The following is a 24,060-nucleotide window of genomic DNA, read 5'->3' on the forward strand; positions in this document are numbered from 1 at the left end:
GGCCAGCACAGCTCTTGTCTGCACCAGCCCCAACACACAGTCCCAACCTCCTGGAGAGATGGAAGGAGCTGGAGATATTGCCATGGAATGGACAGAGCAAGTCGAGGGCACGGCCTTCATGGAAAACCAAGCCTTGTGATTCACCTGCCTATAGAGCAATTCATTTTACTGTAGAAAACTGTATTTCAGAAGTGTGCTGTCTCCAGCTAAGAAGGACCTTCCTAGATAAAATCCAAGGCTGACATAAACCCATGCTCAGTCCCCTTGAGCGCCCTGGAAAGGCACCATGGAGTGCTGGGTTTCCAGGGAAAATGCTCTGCTGGTGTTTCCCAGCTTGCCCATACGAGATAACTGGATGGGTAGATGTGAGGATTACTGGGAATTAGAAAGAGGCTTAAAGAACACTTGGCATGAGCTGACATTAGTGCATAGCACACGAAGGCAGAGGAGCCATATGCAGCTTCATGGGAAGAGTGAGTGCCTGCCCAGATCCCAACACGGGGAGGGGGACGCAGGATCCAGGAGGAAGCGCACCCGCACCTCCGCACTGCTCTTTTGTATTTCAATTTTCTTTGGCCAGTGGGGATGATTTTATAGCATCACAGCAGAACATTATCTTTTATACTTTGACAAAATGAAACTGAGTCCTTGGGATTTTTTCACCCACTGCTCTCTTGGCTACTTCACTGCAGTACTATTTCATTACTTATTGATTTTTCAACGTGCTGTCTGCATCGCTGTAATTTACACAAGTTCTGATAGCCCTCAGCGATTCTTAACACCTCAGGGTGAGATCACGGAGTTCACTTGAGATACCAAAGGTAGGCAACAAGTTCTTCAGAAAAGACGACAAATTGACAAACTTGATAGTCAAGGAGGAAATTTGAGCAGCTGCAGGCGTATCATATCAAGATGTTTTTCTTAGCCAAATCGAATTAGAACAAATTTGTACCCCCAAAATCAGTCTCACGTACAGCTAATAAGGGACTGTGAAGTGTATGGCTAAACCCCAAGAAATTAATAATGCATGTCCCTCACAGGGCAGCTGAACTAATGCTATTTTGGTTGTAACTGGAGATAACCACTGCTCTGTGGACCAGCAGGTGATAAGAGAAGGCAGCCTCGTCATGAGCAAGGAGAGGGAACCATGAAGAGCTTGTCTTATATTGAGGCAAGTAACTGCTGCTTCTTCAGGGCCTTCTCCACATTTCTGCCATTCTGAGGAGCTCAGAGCAGTCGCCTGTGGCAGCGCTGTGTTCACCCTGACCAGACCAGCCTCATGTCCCTGACACGATGTCATGTCCTAAGGTTCGTCCAGCTCCTCGGAGCTCCCACACAGGGATGCTTCTGCAGGAAATCAGTCAGTGCTTAGTGAAATGAGCTCTAATCCTATCAGAGGATCTGATCCTGCTGATACCACACACACTGACAGCGTTTCAAATCACTGTAGGAAATCTGAGTCCACACTCTGGACTGGCCTTTCCTTCTTTCCAAGTGTATTACAAAATCATGGAATCTTTGAATATCCTGATCTGGAAGGGACCCACAAGGATCATCAAAATCCAACTCCTGGCCCTGCACAGGACACTAAGAGTCACACCATGTGCCTGAGCACGTTATCACATGCAAGATGCTTTAGACATTTTTAAATGCCTATTCTTCTGCTACTGGAATAAGATTACTATGAGCAATCTTGACCTTTTAGCCTGGCTTCCCTCTCACTGAACTATGATTTAGGAAAAAAAGATTGATGTGGAACTCTGAGATGACTTTAGGCACAAGGCCTATAGATCTCATGAAGTCTATGTTAGGCTGGTGCACCTACACGTGTGGGAAGCCTTCGCCCTGCAAGGGAACGGGAGCCTGAGGGGGCAGGTGGAGCAGCAAACCCCACAGTGAACAGCCACGATCCGTTCTCCAGATACATCAAAATCCCAAGGAAAGTGAGTCTCATTACAAGCAAAAACAAAAGTAAGACTTAGGGAATGCATCTAACGAAGGATGAGAAGATCTTGTGAGAGCCTTTATGGGTGGATACTTTGGATATTTTATCACCAGCTGTACTGCAAACAGATAAAAATAATACAAATAAAACGTGTAAGAACCTCCAGATGGGTCTGACGTGCTGGAAGTGTAAATCTTTCTCCTGGTAGAATGTGAGCCTATGGCAGAAATGCTTTGTGGTGGGCAATAGTAGAATCTACAGCTCTGATGACAATTTCTCTCCAAGCTGATTAGAGCAGCATTTTTTCCCCTGGAAAATACCCCTAAGAAGATACAAGTATCTGTAAGATTCAGGTGTTTTATTCAGCTTTGTGTCAGGGAGAATGAATCCTCCTCCCTACCCGCTCTCCAAATTGGGTTTTTTGGGTTTTTGGTTTTTTGTTTAATGACAATTAATTTGGAGTATAATTCTTAAATGTTTACTATTTGCTTCTTCAGTGATGGAAAGAGATTCCAGCAGCTCCCTGATACTCCTGATAGAGGTGAGAGGGGGATGAGGAGCCGGGCACCTGGAGACTTTCTCTGCAGCTCCACGGTGCTCCTTGCACACTCCACACAAGTCTCTGACTGGGGGTTACAGGATGAGCACAACAAAAAGCACCTGATTTCGGGGGGACTAAACAGAGATGGTCTTTTCTGTTTTTCTTTGAGAAACCTGACCATTAAATTAAAGATGGGAAAACATTTTCTAAGTAAAGCCAAAGCTGGGGAGTTAAATACAACATTCAGAATCTCTGGAACCAGAAAGCTCTCCAATTCCTCCAGTGGCCAGACTGGCTTTGCTTTACATGTGCATTTCTGGGCTTGTTTAGTGTTTATTGGTTTTAATCAAACTAGTACTTTAAACTATTGTTTTAAAAAACTGTCAAGTATTTACATAATGCTGCATCTGCTAATGAGGCCAAGTTAATGACATATAATATTTACTGACTTAAAACAATACGTTTTATTTTGTAACTTTAAGGGAAACAGGAATGACCTTACAAGAGCCTGAACTGCATCACTTCCTGACTTTGCTTTTTATAACACTCACGCTATGTGGAAGGCCTTTTCCTGCACTGGTGTGCACACGTGGGTGTGCTCACTCATTCTTGGTGCACTCTCACTCACCCTGTGCACGCACACTCATCCTTACTTAAAGTCTTGATTGCATGAAACTGTCCATCAACATTTTGTGAATAATGCCAGGAAAAGACACTCCCCAACAAAATCAATACACTGAAAGTGCTGGGTTAGGTAGTTCTGAGGTAGTTTTTGGTTGTGTTTCTGAGTTATTCCCACTGACCCAAGTTCAAAAACAAGATACTGATTTATAAAGTACCTTCAGTAAATCCATGTACATTTCCTGCTTACCCCAGTGATGTGGAGCACCAGGAGCAGGGTGCTGATGCAGCTCGGGGACCCATGTGGTGGGTCAGGGTGCTTCCAAATGCTGCCAGCCTTTTCTGACAGAAAGGGCCAGGAGGGAACATTCTGAAAACACAGCAAATGCCTGGGCTGGGAGCTGGCACTAAGATGGAGGAGGAATCAGAGGGGAAGGACTTTTTATTCAAGGAAGTCCTGGGAATTATGAGGTTTGTTGCATATTTGCAAGTGACACACAGGAAAGACTCGGCTCATTTTACCTGATGGTGTGCACAGAGATCTGCCTCCACTTGGGAACTGTCGGGATGTATCATTCACTTCTGTGGCAAATGCATCCCTCTGCCTGAAGGATAAAGTCCATACTGATTTGTACAAATGGGCTTTAATTGAAAAACCCAAACCATCCAGCAGGTTTTGGAATAATGCTGTTACATCTGAACTGGCAAGAGCTCCCAGGGACGAATACCTGAAGGAGGGAGCAGTTCTTGCAGCTCGAGCACATTGAGCAGAGCCAGTGCTGGGCCCAGCCCCTGATCCATCCCATGCTGGATCACATCCAGGAACTGCTGCTGCTGCACAGCACCCCAGCACAAAACCCTGCACAAAACCCTGCACCTGGGGGCCATCATTAGCTTTTAAAGTTGCTACAGCTGCTCTCCTTCTAATTTGGGATGTCCATCACAAGTAGTCTGTCACCAACACATATTCTATCAGAATCCGAAGTTTAGAGAGAAAAATATTCCACATTTTCTCTTGAGCTTAAAATGTCACATGAAACCAGTCTTAAAGGAACTAAGACAAACAAAAATGTTAGCAAAAAAGCCCAACATATGTCAAACATATTCATGCAAGGTGCCCGTGCCTGCCTTACTAGTCCCTGCTTTAAGTTTCTCATGATACTGCTCACAGAGTCAAAATACAAATCTGGGTCACTTGCTATGAGAATCTGGCTGTCCTATGGTTACAGATTTCTGTTACACCTGTACTTGTGTGGTGAAATCTCTTTGCCCCTCAGTCTGGGCAGCATCTCACTTGAGCATCCCTGGGGACAGCCAGCAGCAGACTGGTGGGAGACCAGCCCAAACTGGCAAACCCAAGCAGAGACTAAAACAACACAGATTTTCAGGCTTTATCCAAAACATGCATTCAGATTTAAAAGGAAATATTTCTGCTGTCACTGTTTCCCAAATCAAGAACTTATCCTGAGAGGGTCTTTTCTTCTAAAAGTGAGACAAAAAATAAGGCAGGATGCCCCCACAAGGCCAAGTTTTCGTTGCCAGTGAACTGACCACAGGACAACCAGAAACAAGACAGCCAGTAAAACAAGGGAAATGAATTATCAATGAAGCTCTGTTAGCTCTTCCACAGCATCTTCCATCTTATTTCCCACTGCAGACCTGGATTAATTGGGCAACTCAACAAGGGCAGCAGTTGAGTTGCCTGGATGGGACTTAGAAATCAAGTGGTTTAGAAAGCACAAAAATGCATCTGAATTTTCGTGCATTCAGAAAGATTATAATGCTCATGTGCTGTCCTCACTTTTATTGCCATGAAGTGATCTTGGCAACAAGCAGTGGCCTTTTCTTCCCAGTCTTTCCCTCTGGGCAGCCTGATGCACACCCGGTCCCAAGCTGGGGCTGTACAGTCCCCAAGAGGTTTTCCAGCGTAGCATCTTCTCATGAGATTTGTCAGCCATGAAATGCTTTGTGGGAATGTGTTGGTTTAAGCCCATCTTGTGAGGATCCCCAGCAGTTTTTTGACAGACCCCTCTGCACCCTTTTACATTCCTGCAGTGTCTCAGCAGTTCCCACCCCACAGCAACGTCCTACACCCTGTATGGACAATACACATCTCAGGTACTGATACTGAGAGACTCCATTAATTTAGTTCATTATGAAGGGAAAGACAAATGCATCCAAAATTGATGAAATATTCCAGACAATAAAATTTTTAGAAGTACTATGTGTTCATTTTAATAGTTTATGAATTTGAAGTGGCTGATCTCTCCCTGTTTTTACTATCATAAACTGTTCAAACAACAACTGCTACACATATTTCCATACCACTGTTCTAACTTTAGCTCATTTCACGGTTTTATTTCATATTCCTCAACTATTATATTTCAAAATTTAGTCTTGCACCAAAGGTCACATATGGCCACGTCTAAGTCCTCTAAGATCTGTGATTCCGAAACGCTAAGCTGATGTTGGTTTAATTGATTCTGTGGAAGCAGCGATGCCTGTAACTCCTGAGAATTAGGGCTTTGCACAAACTGGCAAACTTTCAGTGGGTAAAATAAATATCCTCATATCCATGTGATAGAAGGTATATGCACAGCACGCAGTCATATCAACACACCTCTCTAATGATGCACTTAAGATTAAATACTGTGTCCAAAAGAGCCAAAGGATCACAGTTTGTGAAGCACAAGCCCAAACAAATGCCAGTAACATGTCCCAGCCGTTCCCTTTCTCGGGTGCAGCTGCACCAAAGTCCAAAGATTCCAGCAGGAGGGTTACAGGAGCTGGGGTGACCCCTGCTGCACCAATAAGCACCCAAACAAGCCCATCTGCCAGCACAGGGTCCCTGGGGTGCCCCCAGTCTCCCCCATCCCAGGCCATGCCCTTACACGATCCCACAGAGCCCTGGACACACCTGCTATGGGATATCTGAGCCTGGCCTGTACATTTCTCAGGACAGATGTAATAAAACTAATTTATTGCCCCTTTTCCCCAACAGGATTATAGAAACATAAACAAAGAAATGTTGAGTTCTTCAAGGAAAGGCCCCTTGAACTCACGGATGTGACCGGGAGATTTAAGACCACTCTTCTCAAAGTAAGGCTCAGAATACAACTTTCTTCATCCTATTTCTGCGGAGTTCTGGAGGAAGTACAGCAGTTTGGGTTTGAGGGCTGTTTCCCTTTGAGACACCAAAGCTGCAGCTGCAGCACTGGGGTCCCCCGCCAGCATCCCCCATGCTGGGAGGCAGCTCGGGGGCTGCCCAGGAACACGGGCTCGGGAAGCTCAGACCATGCTGCAGATGGATATGAAACTACTGACAGGAACCTCAGCAAGTGCCATAGAGCAAATCCGCAGCGCCAGCTGATGACAGCACGTAATGGAGGAAGATGAACATTGTCAGAACCTTTGCACACCCCCATCTCCCCTCAGCCCCATTCCCTGTGCGCGCTCTGCAGGACGGGATCCTGCTCCCCACGGGCAAGCCCTAAATTGGACCCAGGTGGGCAGGGCCCAGCAGCCGCCAGCCATCGCCCTGGCACGTGTGGCAGTGCCAAGGACGGGATGGGGAAGCTCCCAGCACGCTCCTTCCCCACGCTCTGGCCCGAAGCTGCCGGCACAAGGACGGAAGCAGAGCACCCAGAGCGCTGCTTTCCCGGTAGCTTTTCTCAGAGTTTTGCTGATAATAACATTACGGTTTTCCCTGTGCTGGCAGTCGGACGAGAGGAGCCTGCAGCCTTTGGAGGGATCGATCCGATCGATCCCAGAGGCTCCATGTCATTTCCAGGGGATTTGCTAAAGAAGCTACTTATGTCCCTTTTTCATTTTCACCAACTCATTACCAGCTGCTGCTGCTCCCTGCACTTCAGCAGCACCTGCAGGAATGAATCCCAGTGCTCCCAACCCCGATCCTGCTGCAGAGGCCTCTCCCACGACGCAGTGGTGGGGATCGGAGCCGAATGCTGAAGGCGGGTGACGCACAGGGTCGCTCCCCACCTCTCCCTCTGTGCAGGCACGCACAGACACTCTCCTTTCTCTTTTCCTTTTTTAAAGGGCAGCCCAGCAGCAGACTAAGCAACTGATCCCCCGGCTTAACTTTTAAATTAAGACCATTGTAAATTTGGGAACTTGAGAAGAGATGGAGAGGACACCCATAATCCTTTGCAAATGTCAAGTGGCTCTCGATATTGGTTACTTTTCAAAGGTAGCTAGGCTACAGCGTGCGCAGTAATGAAAAACCCTGCCAGGCCCACTCCATAGGGCTTCAGTCAATATACATAATATTATTGGGCTTTGAAAGGATTAAAGATTGTTTCTTTTGCTTCCTTGTAATATGGAGATCTATTGCGCTTAAAACTCCGAGCGCGCCTTCTCCCGCGGGGAGGAGGCTGGAGGCCCTGGGATGCTCCCGCGCTGCTCCCGCGCCCGTCCCGGCAGCAGCGGCACCCTCGGCACCCATGGATTCACCCACTCCCATCAGCCATTCCTGACATGGGCACCTCATCGCTCTCCCACGTGGAAGAGGAATCAACACATTTTAAAAATAAAAGTTAAACAACACTGAAAGCCTTCAGTTACCAACAGGGCCAGAGGGCAGACTTGAAAGGGTTGAAATATCTTGAAAAATACCATTTTTCACTACATCTTACTCAAAAAAGTTCACAGATCTGTGTTTTGACTGCAAGAACTCAGTTCCTCCCAAACACCCATTAAGTATAAGAAATCGGAACAATTAGCCCTGATTTGAAGCTCCCGGGGCTCCTCGGAGCCGTCACTGCAGCTCTGGCAGAGGAGGCAGTGCAGGATGAGGCCCCAAAGCAACGCAACTCCCGATCCAGGTCCCCTCATTGAGTCTGGGGTTTCTGAAGCACCATCTGCAAAAGGCACATGCAGACTGTGATTTGAGGGGCCTCAGACAGAGCACCTTATGGCTGAATTACCATCAAACCCAAATTTTTTATCTTTTCACATCTGTATTTTTTTGTCCTGATGTTTAACTAACATTACTTCATTGAATATGGGGAATTTTTCTTCTCACCAACCTTGTAAATACAATTATGGCAGGATTCCCTCCAACTCTCCTTTTATGAAGCCAAATGTGCAATGTTGGCAAGGCTCTGCTCCCAGTTATACTCAAGGGAAAGGCAGCCCTTGAGATTCCTGAGTAGGAGAGAGCAGGATTTGGCATCCTGGATGCCAGCAGAGCCCTGCAGTCCCTTAGCTCCCTCTGCTCTCGAGTGAAGCTCCTGTGACTCCATGGCAAAGAGCCAGTACATTGATCCCTCCCCACTGGATCTTTGGTGAAGTCACTAATTCTGAAAAAAGTAGTTGAAAACTGTAGTTTTTCCCTTACTGTCCATATGATATTGTGATCTTCAACAGGTCAGATGGAGACCAGAACCTGCAAAGTTCCCATTTCAGCAGAAGACAGGAAGTAGGGGAAGAGGAATTAAAGGAAATGATGTAAGATTTTTAACAGTATCTTAAAAATCTCCGTCAGGAAGATTTTCAACTGAAACCCTAACAAAAGTGATGCTGCAGGTTTCAAGCTTCCCTGCTTAAGGGCTGATTCAACTTTGGTTGAATTAAAGAGGAACGGTGTCTCTCTGCCAGAGAATAAAGCCTTTGATTTCAGATTAGTTTCAAAAACAAAAATGTTCCATATTAAACCAGCAATAAATAACAGGGAATGTTTACAGACTGGATGACCCATTAGTTTGGGTGGTGAAAATAGTTTTCCTGAGGTGAGGTGAGAGGAGTGACTGCCCCTGGGGTCCCGCTGCCCAGCCCGGCCAGCTCCCGCGCAGCCTGGCCAGCTGGTTTGACAGGCTTGGCATGAGTCCTGAGCTGGCGGCCACTGACCACTTGTTTACAGAATGTAGTGACCATAGAACTCCTTTTTAAGAAGAATTTTGGCAAATCTGTGTGTCATCAGAATTAAATCTTACAAAAATGGGTAGGTTTGCTTGATTATAATGTAAAAGAAGTCCTAGACAAAAGAATTAGTAAGGTATAAGGATCCAAATGAGTTCTTCATCATTTACCTTAACTTTCCAGGGCAACACATACCCGAATAACCAAAAGGTTCCAGTGTCTCTGGTTTGTCTGATTCTTGCGGGGACAAGCACAAAGACAGTGAGGATAGAACAGTTTAGCGGCTGATATCCTTTATGAGATATTGAGAGGTTCCAGAAACTCTCCTAACATCTTGTAAATATTTTCTAAATGTCACAAAAATTCCCCTCAGTCTTCAAAGGGTCTTTAAAACTCTGCAGAGAGCTGCAGGGAAGGAATCCCATGTGAATTGAGGGAGAAATGAGAAAGTGAACCAAGAGAGCAGAACAGGCCCAATCCAGAGGCTGGAAACACAGACATTACACTGAGATAATGGGGAAAAAGGGAATAAGAACGGAAAAGGAATCTGTGTAATGACCAGAGGATCCTTGCTTAAATAAACTCTCTTTATAGGCATCACACTGTCCCTTTCATCTTCTGTGATCACAGAAATCCCAGACTCGTGTGGTGCTTCGTGTCTGGTGAGGCAGGGAAATGAGACCTTCCCCTGCACTGCCTGCAGGTGTTGTACCCACCTCTACCAGAAAAAGTGTCTCCAACCTGTTTTTATAGGCTGCAGCACAAATAGCCCAAGTCCATTAAAACAAGGGAATTAAAAAAATATTAACATCAAAAGATTCTAGCCTGGCAGGGTGATGAATCAGAGGTTAAATACCCAACACTTGTTCAGGTATCACTTGGGGGATTTAGTTTTTCTTTTCATGGTAATTTTAAGTTGAATTGTTAGGCCAAGAGCTGTATTTCCTGAGAAATCTATACCATTCTCCTAGCAGTTTCCTTGAAATAACTGATGGATCTTCACCAACTAAATTCCAATTTAAAAGATTTGTCAGTAAGAAAATCCCAATCTCAATAAAAGGTAAATGCAGACGGAGCTCTCTGAGCCAGGCTGATGGCAATAAAGGAGCAGGGAGTTTCTATTAACTCGAATAAGTTAACAGATTCCAGGTAATCCTTCCTATTACCACCAAACACCTGCATGCAGATGCCACATCGCAAGGGAGGATGGATTTTTAATTTCTGGAAAAGTAAAATCCTGGGCACACCTCGTGCCGGGAAGGCAACGGAGGAGGGAGGGATGGGACGAGACCTTTGCCGAGAAGAGGTTTCCCGCTGCAAAAATCCACGGGATGCTGTAGAATGGTAAAGTCATTCATCACATGTATTTAAAGTTGAATTTGCTGATATTTTATGGTATTGGATTTTATTTCTATTAACATTTTATGCTGAAATTACAGAATGATTCGTGAGTACTGAATTTTTGATTGCTTTTATACTTGCTGGGACACTATTAACGTTGATTTACGTTAATAGCACTGTAAGAAGATATTAACAATGAAATTTCCAAAAGCACTTAGCATCCCATAATTGGAGTTAAATGACAAAAAAAAATGAGGGGATAATAAAGTAGAGAGAGAGACAGAATTTTTGACAATACTCCCTCTAAACTGTATTTTTCAGGAAGAATTGGAGCAGGACAATGTTATAAAAGAATAAAGTCACCCATCAGGAAAAGAACACTTGTACTGACTAAAAGGTGAGAGTGAATGGAGCTGTAGGTCCTGCACGACTTCCCACAGAGGGATCCCAGGGAACAACACGGAGTCCCACCTGCACAGCAGCCAGGGCTGGCAGCTCCCGTCTCTGGACTGAAATCCAGGAAACAGCAGTGGGAGGCTGGTACAGGAGGGACCTTGAAGGGGACAGAAGTGAGCCAGATCACATCTGTTGAGGCTGAGGACGAGGCTTCCCGAGGCAAGGACAGAAATGGGACACAGGTGAAGGTGCTGCAGGATCGGCCACTCCACAGGAGCCAGAGGTGGAACCTGACTGCACACCCCCCTGCGACTTCCTCTGATTGCAAAACAGCTAAACCAAACTTAATTTACTTTTTAAAAGCAGAATTTCCAAAAATTCTACTTTGACATCACTTGAATACTGTTTCTAAAATTCTCTTTCCATTAAAAAAGCATCAAAGTGCTTTTTTGTTAAAAAGTGCTTCACTGATCTCATCACCAGAAGTTAAACAGCTCAGTCAGAGAACACACAAGGCAATGTGACAAATTGTATGAAAACTTGGAACAAAAAAGTAAACTTGAAACAAAAATCTTAAACCAGACAACATAAAGAAACAAAACACCTTGATTGGCTTTGAGTAGCTGTGGGAAAAAATGCCAAAAATGTTTGTAGGGAGGTGTTTTATCAGTTTTGTTTAAATTATATTTTTGTGGGGGTAAGAAGGGAGATTTCACAAAACATTTTCAAGCAGTTTTAATCAAGAAAATAACTACAAAATACTACGTTGCAAGAAGACTGTTTTGTCATTTCACTCAGACCAGGAGGGAAGCTCATGTCAGAGTTTTGTTAAAAAGAAATCATTCCAGTGGCATTTTATAGCCCACTAGAATGTGGAAGAAAAATCATTGTAGAAGTTGAATTACAGATTAGTGAATGAAAACTCCTGGCTGTACTCAGGAAAACAAAAGTGTAGCAACAACAAGTCTCATCAAAGCAATGACACATCAGGTGTGGGATGCAAAAATGAGCAAAGCAAAGGAAATCTTAGACAGGACCAAACCCTCAGCTCTGTCTGAGATCCACAGACCGACTGGCCAGAGGGAACACTGGGATCTCACAGCCTGGTGATCCCATCCCCAAATTCAGACATGAAGCTGCTGTTACAGCTTTTAAAATAGAAATACATATATAAAAGCATAAATGAGCAACTTGGTCTAGTGGAAAAGTGTTCCTGCTCATGGCAGAAGTTGGAACTGTCTGAACTTTTAACATCCCTTCCAGCCCAGCCCATTCTGGGGTTGTATGATAAATACTAATGTACAAACCTCAGCTGAGCAGGGATCTATGAGGTGGGTTTTTAAGTGGCTCATGACCCATCTCTTCCCACATCAACCCACCTCAAGTCTGGAGCTGTCCAGCTGCAGGTTGTGGCAGAGATCAGCTGGGGAATAAGTTCTTTTGTGTGGCCACAAACAGTGACTGTGCTGGTCAGAAAATGCAGGATTTGTTATTATACAAAAGCAAAAAGATTTCTTGTTTTGAAAGACCAGCCAGTATTTCCCTTCAATGGGAGAATGACTGGTCCACAGGTAGAGCTCTATTTTGGACACTGCCACCTTCACTGAGTTAGAAACAAACAAACAAACAAACCCCAACCCAGCCCCTTTTATCAGCAGGAACCACATTTGCTTACACAGAAGATCTGTCAGCAGCCCAGGGTAAATAGATCAAATGGAGCTGACATGCTACTAAATTTAATATGCATCCTCGTGTCTTTAAAATTCCCATCTACCCACACATTTCAAAGGTAAGTTTGTCGATTTCTTAAGTAATTATATTTCAATAACAGGTGAGAGAGAAACGCCTGGAAACTTAACAAAACCACTGACTGCTACGTAAATTAAAAACTGATTGATGGATGGAGAACTTGTATGAATCATTAAATTGGCACATGATTGGGAAAACAGATCCAAGGCTTGTGTAGGGCCCAGCTCAGCAGACTGTGACAGACATGCAACCCAAGGAACAGCCATGCAGACCTTACAAGGGATGAGTGCTCACTGGGTAAGTGGTTGGTACCCAAAGGCAGAGCCAGCTGCTGGATGGGCACCAGTGTGGAGGAGAAACACAGAGCTGCAGAGCCAGGTAATGGCATGCAGGTGTAGGAGGACACAACTGTCCCCCACCCCGTCACCCTCCTGGGTGTTCTCCTACAACCTGTTTCCAACCTGCTCCTTTTACTGCTGCAGCAAATCTCAGCTCCGTGGAGCTGACGCCACAGCCAGAGGGCCCGAGGGGAGTAGGGCTGACACAAGGGAGCCCGGAAATGGCTATTTCAGGAGCAGAAGTATCAGAGAAAAGCGGACTGTGTGAAGAGGAGAGAGAAGGTGGCCGTGCCCCTGAGAGCAACACTGATCCCTGCGACGCCAAACCCTCCCAAGGGCCCAGCGCCGCGCTTGCCTCTCCAAGCTGCGCCACTGGCCAGCGCCTGCAACATCTCAAGTGGGAAAATGTAATTTTATTAAGGCTCTTGGAGCTTCACTCCCAGCATCTGCACTGCAGCAGAGCATACAAAGGGAGGTTATGAAGAATTTCTCATTATGGCCAGAGGCACAGACTCATAACATCCCCTGGCCAACCTCAGTTAATAAAGGTCCTGCTTGGCCCACCTGCCCCCAGCCCCTCGCCCACAGGTGCCCCCGCCCTGGGCCACCCTGTGCATTGCCCCCTCAGCCCTCACGGACGGGAAACTCCTGCTTTGTCTTCCTAACTCTTATTTCATGGGCACCTTCATTTGCAAATCTGCTCTTGGAGGCCCAGAGCTGTAATTAATCCATGTCACAGGAAAGATGTAGTGTCGGGAGAATTTATGACTGGCTCTGAGCTGCCGTGATGAGCAGGGGCACCTCAGCCCCTTGTGATATAAATGCCTCTGCTAATTGGATTGCAGGAGCTAATCAGGAGCTGGAGAGAGAATGAAGGCGCTCAGCCTCCCCGCTGCTGGCGTGGGCTGATAAAGCTGGCAGCCACGGGAATTGCATTGCGGGAATTGCATCCTGGCCTGAGATGGCTATCAGGGGGTGCCCAGGGCCGCTGGCGTGGGGCGGCCGCGCAGCAGTGCAGGGAGGGCGGCCGTCCACTGAGGCAGGTCCCACCACTGACCCAGGGCAGGCACGAGGGCTGTGCACACACCCACGGGGCTGTGCGGGTGGGCCCATGAGCTGCATCTGGCCGGGAGCCGCCCCGAGAACATCCCACTGGCTGCTCCAGCTGGCAGCACCTCGGGCAGCCCCGGCCCAGGGCATGACCCTGGCACTGCACGGCCGCCTGGTCTGGCCAGTGTTGCAGACACCCCATGGCCCCCCTCAGCAGTCCTTGGGGTCTCCACTGCCGACCTCAAGCATCAGAAAGGGGCTGAATACTCAATGATCCCAATACCACATCTGTTGACAGCCTCAGTACATGCCTTTCCCCAGAAAGACAGAAAACCAGAGAGATGAGGTGGAAGAGACACAACACGGACATTCGTGCAGCAGGAGTGAGGTCGACCATGCCAGGAGCAAACTGGGTGAATGTCACCTGCTACACGTGTGCTCCACACACCACACAGGCTGTCAGATAGTGGGTGGGCAGGCGGGAGGTGGCTCCTGGGGATGGGCTCAGGATGCTCTTAAGATGGTCTGACTCCAGCCTTCACAGAATCTTAAAGCTCCATGATCATCCCCAGCTCCTGACCAGGGCAGATCTGTCCACAGGGAGATGGGAAGAGTCCTGGATGGAGAGGTCTGACCTGACTCGCCACCCACACAAACCAGACACAGGCAGGTCGCCACTGGAGAACAGGGGTTTTTTTGCAATCCAAGGCTCTTCCACATTCAAACAGCTTTTCTGTCTTCTCCATGTCCTTCTTATTGCCCTTTATTTTCATCTCTGCCTTCCTTTCTCACATGGATTAGAAAGTAAATCCTGAAAATGATGACTAAACCCAGCCATCCCTCCTTACAGAAACACTTTCCCACCTTCTTAAACCTTTTTGGAGGCACGAGAGAAAATAACCCTTGTATTTATGCAAATTTCAAAGTGGCGTGTGATGATGGAAACAAAACAGTGCTGGAGCGCAGCCAAGGCATGGCACCAACGGGGCCTCTCAGCTGCTCGCCTCCCGATTCTTCGGGGGAAGCAGCTATAGAGAAATGAAAATACAGAAGCCCCCGCACACACCCACCGCCACCCGCGCGCGCATTCCAGCACCCGTCACCTCGGAGGCGGCAGGATGCGGGCTCTGGCCAGGCGCTGCCTGCAGCCTGGAGCACCCTGTCGTCCCCCACAAGCCTCCCTGTCCCGCTGTTCCCGATTCCCCTTTCAGGAATTTACAAACATTTTCCGCAGATCAATATCTGTATTGATTATTCATTGTGAGCGAGTCGTGTGTCTTTGGTGATCCAACCTGGCAGAGTGAGCAGCCAAAGGCTGCAGCAGATACAGGGGGGGAAAAAAAGGAGAAAAAAGCCCTACAGAAGACGAGAGAGACCCAGATCTGGCTGGGTTTGCTGCTGCCAGCAACGGAGACGGATGGAGAGGAAGGATGGAAGAAAATGGGAATGGCATGAAAAGGAATGAAGAGAAAAGAGAGCCGAGGAGAAAAAGCAAGAGCAGGAAAAACAAAGTCACTGCTGGAGAACTGGTGCCGGGGCACGCCGGCAGCCTGGAGAGATTCCAGCCTTGTGCTCGCCCTTCTGCACAGGGATGCGATGGACTTACTGCTCCGGGAGTGAAAAGTGACTCACGGTTTTGGTATCTGCTACGTAAGAGCTTTGGGGGGATTCCTTGGCTGGCTGACAGAAAGGGAAGAAAGCAGCAGCAGTGAGGTAAAACGCGATCCCTTCCTCCTGCCTTCCTGGGAATACGCGTCGCCCGGGCTGGCTGGAGCAGCTCGCTGCTCGCTTATGATATGCAAAAGGAGAATAATTAAAAGCGCCAGCATCACTTGCAAAGTGAGTAAACACAAAGCCTTTCAAAACATGCTCTTCAGCTAATGAGAAGCTGTAATTTCTTATACTTAAAGGCAAAAAAGACCCTGATGAGGCTCGGTGGAGTGTGCGCGCGCGCCTGCGTGTGTGTGCATGTGTTTGTAGATATGAGAGAATCAGTTAATTGTTGATGATGTTTAGAAAAGGGATTATGAGAAAAGACACTGAAATGATGACAGGGAACATCTTGGATCAGAGCCAGAGAAATAAAATAATCAAGGACAATCAAGCCTGCAGCTCCGGAGAAAGCGCTGACTGTTCTGCTGGGGACTTGGAAGGAATTTCCCCGCGCTGCCGAGCTGCAGCTGGAATACGTGCTTGGCACCAGGAGGGAGAACTGCAAGGAGCAGTTTGCTTGGAGCATGAGACAACAGAAGAGAGAACTATGGAGCTCTGCTATAATTCAGAGGTTAAACAGCTTTGTCTGCTTACGTGTCAGGTGGAGACTTGGTTTGTCCACATCTGACCTGCCCTGAAAATGCAACTTCTGAAACCCCCTGGCTGAAGCTGGAGCTGAGGATTCTCCAGACGCCTCTCCAGAACTACTGTGACATTATGAAAACAAAGGAAAGGGAGCTCGAGGAATTGAGTTCTCCTGTGGCTGCAGGACCTGATGGACCTGACCATGGAAACTGTCTCTGGAATCGATTCCTTCCTTAATTCTGGAAATAAGAACCCCCTTGCTCCAGCTGGGGATTGCAGCTCACAAGCACGCAGGAAAGGTGGCAGTCATTGGGAATACCAGGAGCAAGCTTTCCTTCTAAGATGGGCATCTAGCTGCTGTCCTGAACGGATGGATTTTAATAAATGTTGGCTTTCTCTTGGCTGGGGTTGGGTGGGGAGAGAGAATAAAGGGAAATTTAAACCATCCTGTGACTGCTGTGTTGTCAGTGAGCTACAGAAATGCCGTCCCTTTGTTTTGGATGCTAAACTCCGTCTGACTTCATTGTTGCTGGATTTTGGCACTTTACACTGGGCTTCTCCAGCAGCAGAAACACATGGTCTATTAAAGTGGGAATCTTTGGGGACGCGGAGGCAGAGGAACGAGCCAATCATACGTGGCTTTTGCGCATTCCCTGTTTTCCAGCCTCGCGGAAAGCTTTCCGGATGGTGTGGATGGTACGTACGCCCAGGGTGTGCCCGGGAGGGCGGCGGGAGGGCAGCGGGGCCGGGATGTGCCACGGCCGCAGCGCTCGGGGCTGCCAGGCAGGCAGGCAGGCAGACAGACAGACAGACACCCCTTCCCTGCGCCGGGCTCGCCGAGCCTGCTCAGACCTGAGAGGAATCTTAAGCGGCGAGCAGCAGATTAACATATTAACCAGCGCTGCCCGGGCGGTGTCAGCCCGGCAGCCGCGGCCATCGCGGGGCACAGCCTGTCAGACGCTCAACCGGCTCCTTTGTCAGAGCCCTTTTTATGTTTGTGTTTGGCTTTTGTTTCCCAATCAGACCCTAGAAATTCATTAACAGCAATGAAAGGCAAGGATGCAAAAACCTATAATGAAAACAAATGATCTATTTAAACGGTGCTGGGGCTGAAAGGAGGGGGTTTGTGGCGCCGGGACTAGAGGAGAAGGAAATCCTGCCACCTGGAAAATGCCTGGACATGCGTGTCCTTCCCCGTGCCAAGGCTCCAAGGAGACAGTTACTACAAAGCCGGTGGTGTGTGTAAAGATGTTGTAGCACTGTCTTTACAGAGCCTCAAACAAATACCAGCAACTGGTCAGAAGGAGAGGTCGGTCCTCATTGTCCCTGCTCCGGCTGCTGGTAATGCCAGAATTCCTCTCTGGTACTCGATGAGCTTTAATTAGAAACAACTTTCAGTGCCTGTAAAGATTTAAAATCACTTGACTTTTAAAATCACTCGAGTTCATTCACACGGGTCCTCTGCTCTGGCCCAGCAGTGTCCTTCAGCCAGCAGCCCCGATGGGAAGGTGTGGTGGCCACAGGGGACGGCGTGGACCGGGAACAGCCACTGTGCTGGACCTGGCACCAGGATGCTGGACCTGACACCAGGCTCTTCAGGCGTCTTCCTCTCCTGTGTTACTTCTTAGACAGATTATTTCACAAATGTTACTGTCCCCTAAAGTGTCGCATGGTTGTGGAGAATAAAAAGATTTAATCCAAGCATGGCCTTTTTATCAGAATTGATCAAATAAGGGAAAAACTGAAATAATCTATGTTGTATGATTTTTATTTGTAAATGGTGTGTGGAGGCTTTAAATATCACAGAGGCACAACTTATGTATTTGTCAACAGGATTTTTAAGCAAATCTGAATGTTCTCAGCCCCAGAGCTCTGTGCCCAGTCTGAGTGTGCCCATCTGTGGGGCCGGGGACACCCCTCCCTACCCCTGACACAGCATCCCCAAAAATGTGTCACTGGCACAGTTCTCTGAGCTCCCAGAGTCTGTAATTTGTACCTCTGGGAAGCAGGAATGTTAGCAGGGAAAAGGGAAGTGGGCTTCAGCCCCTTTGTCACTCTGTACCCAGCTCTTACACTGGCTGGGTCACATGGGCAAAGGCTCCAGGGCTCTGTCTGTGTCCAGTGAGGTATCCCACTAATTCCAGCTGATTTCACCAGCTAAGAACCAAAGACAGACAATATAAAGATTTTATCTGTTGGAAAATTTGAAGAAAATCTCTCAACACCTGCCACATGTCTACATTTTTCAGTGAGGAAAACAACAACAACCTCTTGTCTGAGGAAACCTGTCCAATTTGCACCTGGTAAAGACATGCTGGATAATCTTACTCTAATGTGCTTTAATCTATCTCCACAATTAGATAAACAAACTAAATCCCTTAAGAACCTTCAAAATTTATCCTAAACTACCACCAGTCCTTATCATTAAACTTTTTAATTGTAAACGCAGCAAATAATGGTGAAATCGCAGAATCCCAGAATGTTTTGGGTGGGAAGGGATCTTAAAGCCTATCCCACCCCCCCCCATGGGCAGCGACACCTTCCACTGTCCCAGGTTGCTCCAAGCCCTGTCCAGCTTGGCCTTGGACACTTCCAGGGAAGGGGCAGCCACAGCTGCTCTGGGCACCCTGTGTCAGTGCCAAATGTTTGCTGTTTGCTCAGGGTTCCTACTGACCACAGCTGGACTGTTGATGTGGCACCAATGAGTTTTGGAGCCACTGGAATAAAACTACACTTTCACAGCAGCTTCTGAAAGTGCCTTGTGCTAGTTCAAAAGTATTTTGGGAAATCACATGAGAACTGTCTCTCATATGCCAGCATATCACCCAGGTGATGAGCTGCAAACACATTCCCAGGCTTTTTTCTTGGTATTGAAATAAAATAGAGGAAATTTACTAAAAATGTGTTATATTCTTATACCACAAGACCAAGACGTGCATTAAAAGACAGTAACAAACACCCCCTTGTACCATGAAATACAGCCTTGGTCCCACGTTCTCCCCTTCCTCTGCATTTATGGAAGAGCAATTACCCACTAAACAGGTAATTATAATAATACCCCATAATTAAATCTATGAAATTATAGAAGAGTATGAACAAGGGCCTTTTCCTCACCAGGTTGAAATGAAAGCCTTCAGTTTAATGACCAAGTGTATTCTAGGTCCAAAAGAACGATTCCGACTAGCATGGAGAAGAAAGTTCCTTTTTACAGAAAAAAATTTAAATTTTAAAAAATTTTACAGAGTGTATTCTACTGACACAGACCCAAAATTGCTGATTTTTCTTCTTCAGCTGGTTAAGGCTTGGGATTTCTTCTGAAAGCACATCGGCCTCACAGTATCCTGCCCTTTGGCAAAGTAAAATTGTACCTGCTTGTACCAGCTGTACAGATTTAAAAGTTACAATTCTGCTAAACAAAAGCCAAATTTCCCATGGACATCAGAAGAGTAATTCTCCTCTGGAGGCTTTTTCCTTGTCTTCTTTCCACTTGTGTGAGGTCCTTCCATACTCACCCCACACTTACTTTTCATCACCTGGGTTTGTCTCTTCGACACAATTAAACCTGCAGTTTTAATTAACTAAGATGCTCAAACCAATCACCCCAAAGCTCCCCGAGGTGTTCACTGCCCATCTCTTCTCCTTCACCCTGGTACCAGGGTTTTTTTGAGTCTTTGTCACCTTCTCACAGCCCCATTGCCCCAGTCTCATGAAGCTCTGAGGTTGCAGAGGAATCCCACAGCATAATCCCACTTTTTCTGCCACTGTCGTTAATGGAAACAGCACACAGATTGGTCCAAAAATAGAGCCCTTTTGCAGGTGCTACATGTTTTTAAAGAAAACTTGCAATCTCCAATACAACAAAATCAGTCAAGACATCATAGTGTGAGAAAATCACAACTGATCGCACATGTTGTCTCTCCAGTCTTTCCCACTGTCCCCATGTCAGCCCCTTCCACTTCCCCCTCTCCCACCTTCTCAGTGTTTTCTGTCCTTTCTGTGCTCCATCCACTGTTTTCCCCACTCATTCTCATATCAAAATCACGAACTGACCCCAGGGAAGATGGGATTTCAGCACTGCCATTCCTCCACAAAATCTCTGGATTCAGTTTACAACACCTGAAGAGCACCATGCACCACCCTCAAAGAACACCAAGGCCTGGAGCATTTCCTAACAAAATGTGAAAAAGTAGATGCTTTGCTCAGGATCCTGTGAGATATTGAGAGCACAAAGCAAATGAGTGTCTGCCTATCACACAATTTCCCAAGGTTTCCATTAAATTTATAAGTCTGATGATTCTCAAGAAATTGAAGTGTGCACTCGTGTTGTAAACAAAATACTTCAAATAAAAACATAGGAAGAAAAGAGGAGAGAAACCTTCTTTAAAGGATAAAAAAAATCCCCAAAAACTAAATACATGGAAAAAATCCAACTCCAAATTTACATTTCTCAGTGTTCCATCAAGATAGAGAACTCTGATGAGTATTTTTTGAAACCTGCCATTAATCTTTCCATTGCTATCAGTATCACATAAGGTTTGGTAATACCAAGTATCCTAGAGATTATGAATGACCTTATAATGACTAAGAATATACAAATATATTAAAACCAGGTACTTTGCAGTGACTCACTGAAGTCTATTTACACACAAAATAATTTTGAATGAAATTACTACACTTGGACTGCAGGTACTTTTCCAATGCCAAATCTCATGGTGGGGATACTGCTAGGAAGGAAAGGGATATTTGTCCCATATTCAGGAAGATGTGTTTTCTGCCAGCACATAATTTACCATAGTTTTGGGAAACTTATATTTACAAATTGTAACAGACCATCCAAATATGATTTACTTTCACCAATTCACATGGAAAATGAACCAGATAAGGAGTCTTGTCCTTTCCTCATCTTTCCTTACGCCTGTTTGATTAGGACAGACATTCAAGGGACGGTTTTCCTGCTAAGAAGATTAAGCCAAGGGCACTAATCACTTGGCCTATTCTTTAATGACAGAAACTAACAGTTAAGGTCAACATAAATAATTAAATAACAGAGCCCTGATGGTTTTTCTCCAGCCCACACACAGCTGCAGCCCAGCAAGGCTTTGTAGACATGTAGGAAAAACATAATCTATGGACAGCCTTGTTCAAAAAACACCTTTTCATTGAAAATAAGAGGAGCCAACACTACTGGCCAGCAAGTGAGGTGCTCAGAAACACTTCAGGCAGGTGGCATTTAAACAAAGCCATGGCACCACGAGAAGGAGGAGCGAGCAAACCCTGCAGCTCACGGAGCACAAAGAACCCTCAACTCTGCCTGAGAACAGCTCTGTTACACGTAATCACATCTCTCCTAATCCAGGTGATTTACATTACACATCCCAAGAGGGTGACCAACACAGAAATCACTTCTACAAGGCTTATGAAAATTAGGTCTTCCTACCTCACTGTGGAAACATGGAGATGTCACAGGATCTGGTGCCGATGAGTGGAGCAGGGGAGATGGTTCCTATTCAGACCGGAGAAAGTCAGTACAAACTCTCCAGATCAAAGCCTGCAAACAAAAGAATGGGAAGTATATAAAATACTTTGAAGGATCGGGAATGATGCACCAAAAGAAACAGAAGTTTGGGTACAGCATAGAGTCTTTAATATTTTTTTTTTCAGTTTCAACTCAGTCAACATTCCCAGCCATTCCATCTCCTCTGTCACTTGAGGGCTGACCTGTAGCACCTTTGGGACAGGTCTACTTTGCCTCCTACCAACCTGACAGCTGCACCTCCCAGCTTCCTGGCTTCATAGGGAAAGGACTGTATCAACTACATTTAGGTGGCTCTGCCCACAGAAACCACCCTGTTCATCTGTACCACAGACTCTGACTCAGCCATCAGCAAAGCCAGAAGCTCTGTGGTCTCTTCTGCTCTAACCAGTGCAGCCCAGACTGGCTGCTCACGTACCCAGCAGGGGAGCAGAGACACCTGTACAGAAGACAAACGCAGTGAAGAGTCAGGGAAAACAGCTTCATTCATGAAAAGTGTTCTTCTTCCCAAGGAAAACCCTCCTTTTGGGTGCACAGCTTGGCACCTGGGTGGGCAGCTGACCAGGAGGTGTCATGCAACTGACGCCAGGAGGTTTTTAGGACAGGAACTTTCCCATTCCAGTGGTGGTTTTTGCTGCAGTCACACATCTGTGGCTGTCAGGAATTTATAACTAGAAATTACAGAACTCTCATGAAATACCGCTTGCTATTGCCCAGTTTGTTTCTCCTCTGTCTATGCTCTACACCTGAAGTTGTGGCTGGCCCATGCCTGGAAGTGTCCAAGGCCAGGATGGACAGGGCTTGGAGCAACCTGGGATAGTGGAAGGCATCCCTGCCCATGGCAGGGGCTAGAACAAGATGAATATTCAGGCCCTTCCAACCCAAACCATTCTGGGATTCTGTGACACACTGTGGGACACAAGCGTGTGTGAGACACACCAGGGGAAAAGCTAAACCACCAGACATTCAACGCTTGGTTTAAACCAACGGAAAAAGGAAGTTATCTGAAATAAAAAAGGTACTTTCAGGAAAATGGAAGTTGTTTCCAAACAATAAAAATAGAAAAGGATATAAACCCAGCACACTAAGTGCAAGCCCACGATAAGGCAAGGCAAAACAGGGCCTGGAGAACAATCATCAGAGTTCGTAGAGCTAATAAAAGCTTCTCCAACACAAAAGCAGGAAGCCTGTCTGTCACCCGGAGCCGCTGATAGATGGGCAAGGAGTAAAGGGGGGAATTAAGAAAGATAAGGGCACAGCAGCAAAATTAAATTAATTCCTTGCACTGCTGTTCACTATGCAGGGGTCAGCAGGGTTCATATGCCAGAGCAACAAATCACCAGAGACAGACAGTGCTCCCTCAAGGAGCTCAAATATGAAATTGCTGAACTTTCTTCCTTTGCATCTGAGGATTGGAAGGTGACAACTTTTAAAAAAGGCTTTAGGAGTGACCCTGGGAATGACAGACCACAAAGTCTGATTTCCAGAACAGGCAAAAGGGTAGAAAACTGTGGGACCAATCAGAATTAGCAGCAGTGAGTAAACACATGTCTGGGACAGAGCCTGAAAGACAAGAGAAGAGTCTATAAGTACAGATCTGAGTTGTCTGATGAGGAACCAGCCCTGCTAATACAGGAGATTAGGGCTGATACAGTGGAATCTGATTTTCTAAAAGCTTTTCTAGAACATCCCTCACTAAAGGTTCTTAAAGAAACTAAACTGTCATGGAGTAAGAGGAATTAATCTTCCTGTGAATTCCTGATAAAAGGACAGGAAAAAAAAGGCACAAACACAACATTAGCAAAGGATGGAGCAGAAATTCTGCACTGCTTCAGCTTAGTCATGAATAACTTGGAAGAGGAGAAAGCAAAGTGACATGCAGGTAATGAAAGTAACGTATAGAGTTTTTCAGAAAAGTCAAGCTTAAGAGAGAAGAGTTCCTGCCAAACGTCCCAGAGTTCAAGCTGGAGCCAGGATGCCAGTGCACATCTGTGTAACAGGCCATATAATGAGATCCATTGCTTGGACTTTGGCAGGTGTTGTGAGCCTGGATTCCCCCGGTTTCTGAGGTGGCACTGGAGATGTGACAACCGTCCTTTGGCTACGACCAGGTTAATTCCTGGTGTATACCTGACTCCATCCTCTGAATGATGAAAGAAGGACAGTTTTGCCATGGCTGTGAGAAATCTCCCTGCGAACACCTCCCACCTTGGAGCATCATCCTCCAAATCCAATTGCAAATGGGATGAAATCCCTTTCATTGTTATGGGAGGGATGCAGGTGGGCAGGGGCTGCTGAAGCTGCTCTCACCCTGCCCAGGACTGTGCCCGTGAATGGCTCACTGCCCTGCTCCTGGTGTCACCTCGGGAGC

At 46.4% G+C, this 24,060-nt stretch overlaps 1 protein-coding gene and 1 long non-coding RNA gene across 3 annotated transcripts in view; one reads left to right on the forward strand and one right to left on the reverse strand.

The window, feature by feature from the left end:
* ZFHX3 (zinc finger homeobox 3) overlaps positions 1-24,060 on the reverse strand; it is a 401,385-nt gene that overhangs the window by 173,132 nt on the left and 204,193 nt on the right. Inside the window, exon 3 of the mRNA XM_032121503.1 lies at positions 21,594-21,704. The gene's annotated coding sequence lies outside the window, so the exon portion shown is untranslated. The remainder of the gene's footprint in view (positions 1-21,593; positions 21,705-24,060) is intronic.
* LOC116449753 lies at positions 14,443-17,857 on the forward strand. Of its 2 annotated transcripts, none has more exons than XR_004242530.1 (2): positions 14,443-16,852; positions 17,632-17,857. It is a non-coding gene; the product is annotated as an uncharacterized LOC116449753 (long non-coding RNA). The 2 variants fall into 2 exon arrangements; XR_004242529.1 differs by having other exon boundaries at positions 17,635-17,857.

The sequence above is a fragment of the Corvus moneduloides genome, chromosome 12, assembly GCF_009650955.1.
Source record: "Corvus moneduloides isolate bCorMon1 chromosome 12, bCorMon1.pri, whole genome shotgun sequence".
NCBI lineage: Eukaryota > Metazoa > Chordata > Aves > Passeriformes > Corvidae > Corvus > Corvus moneduloides.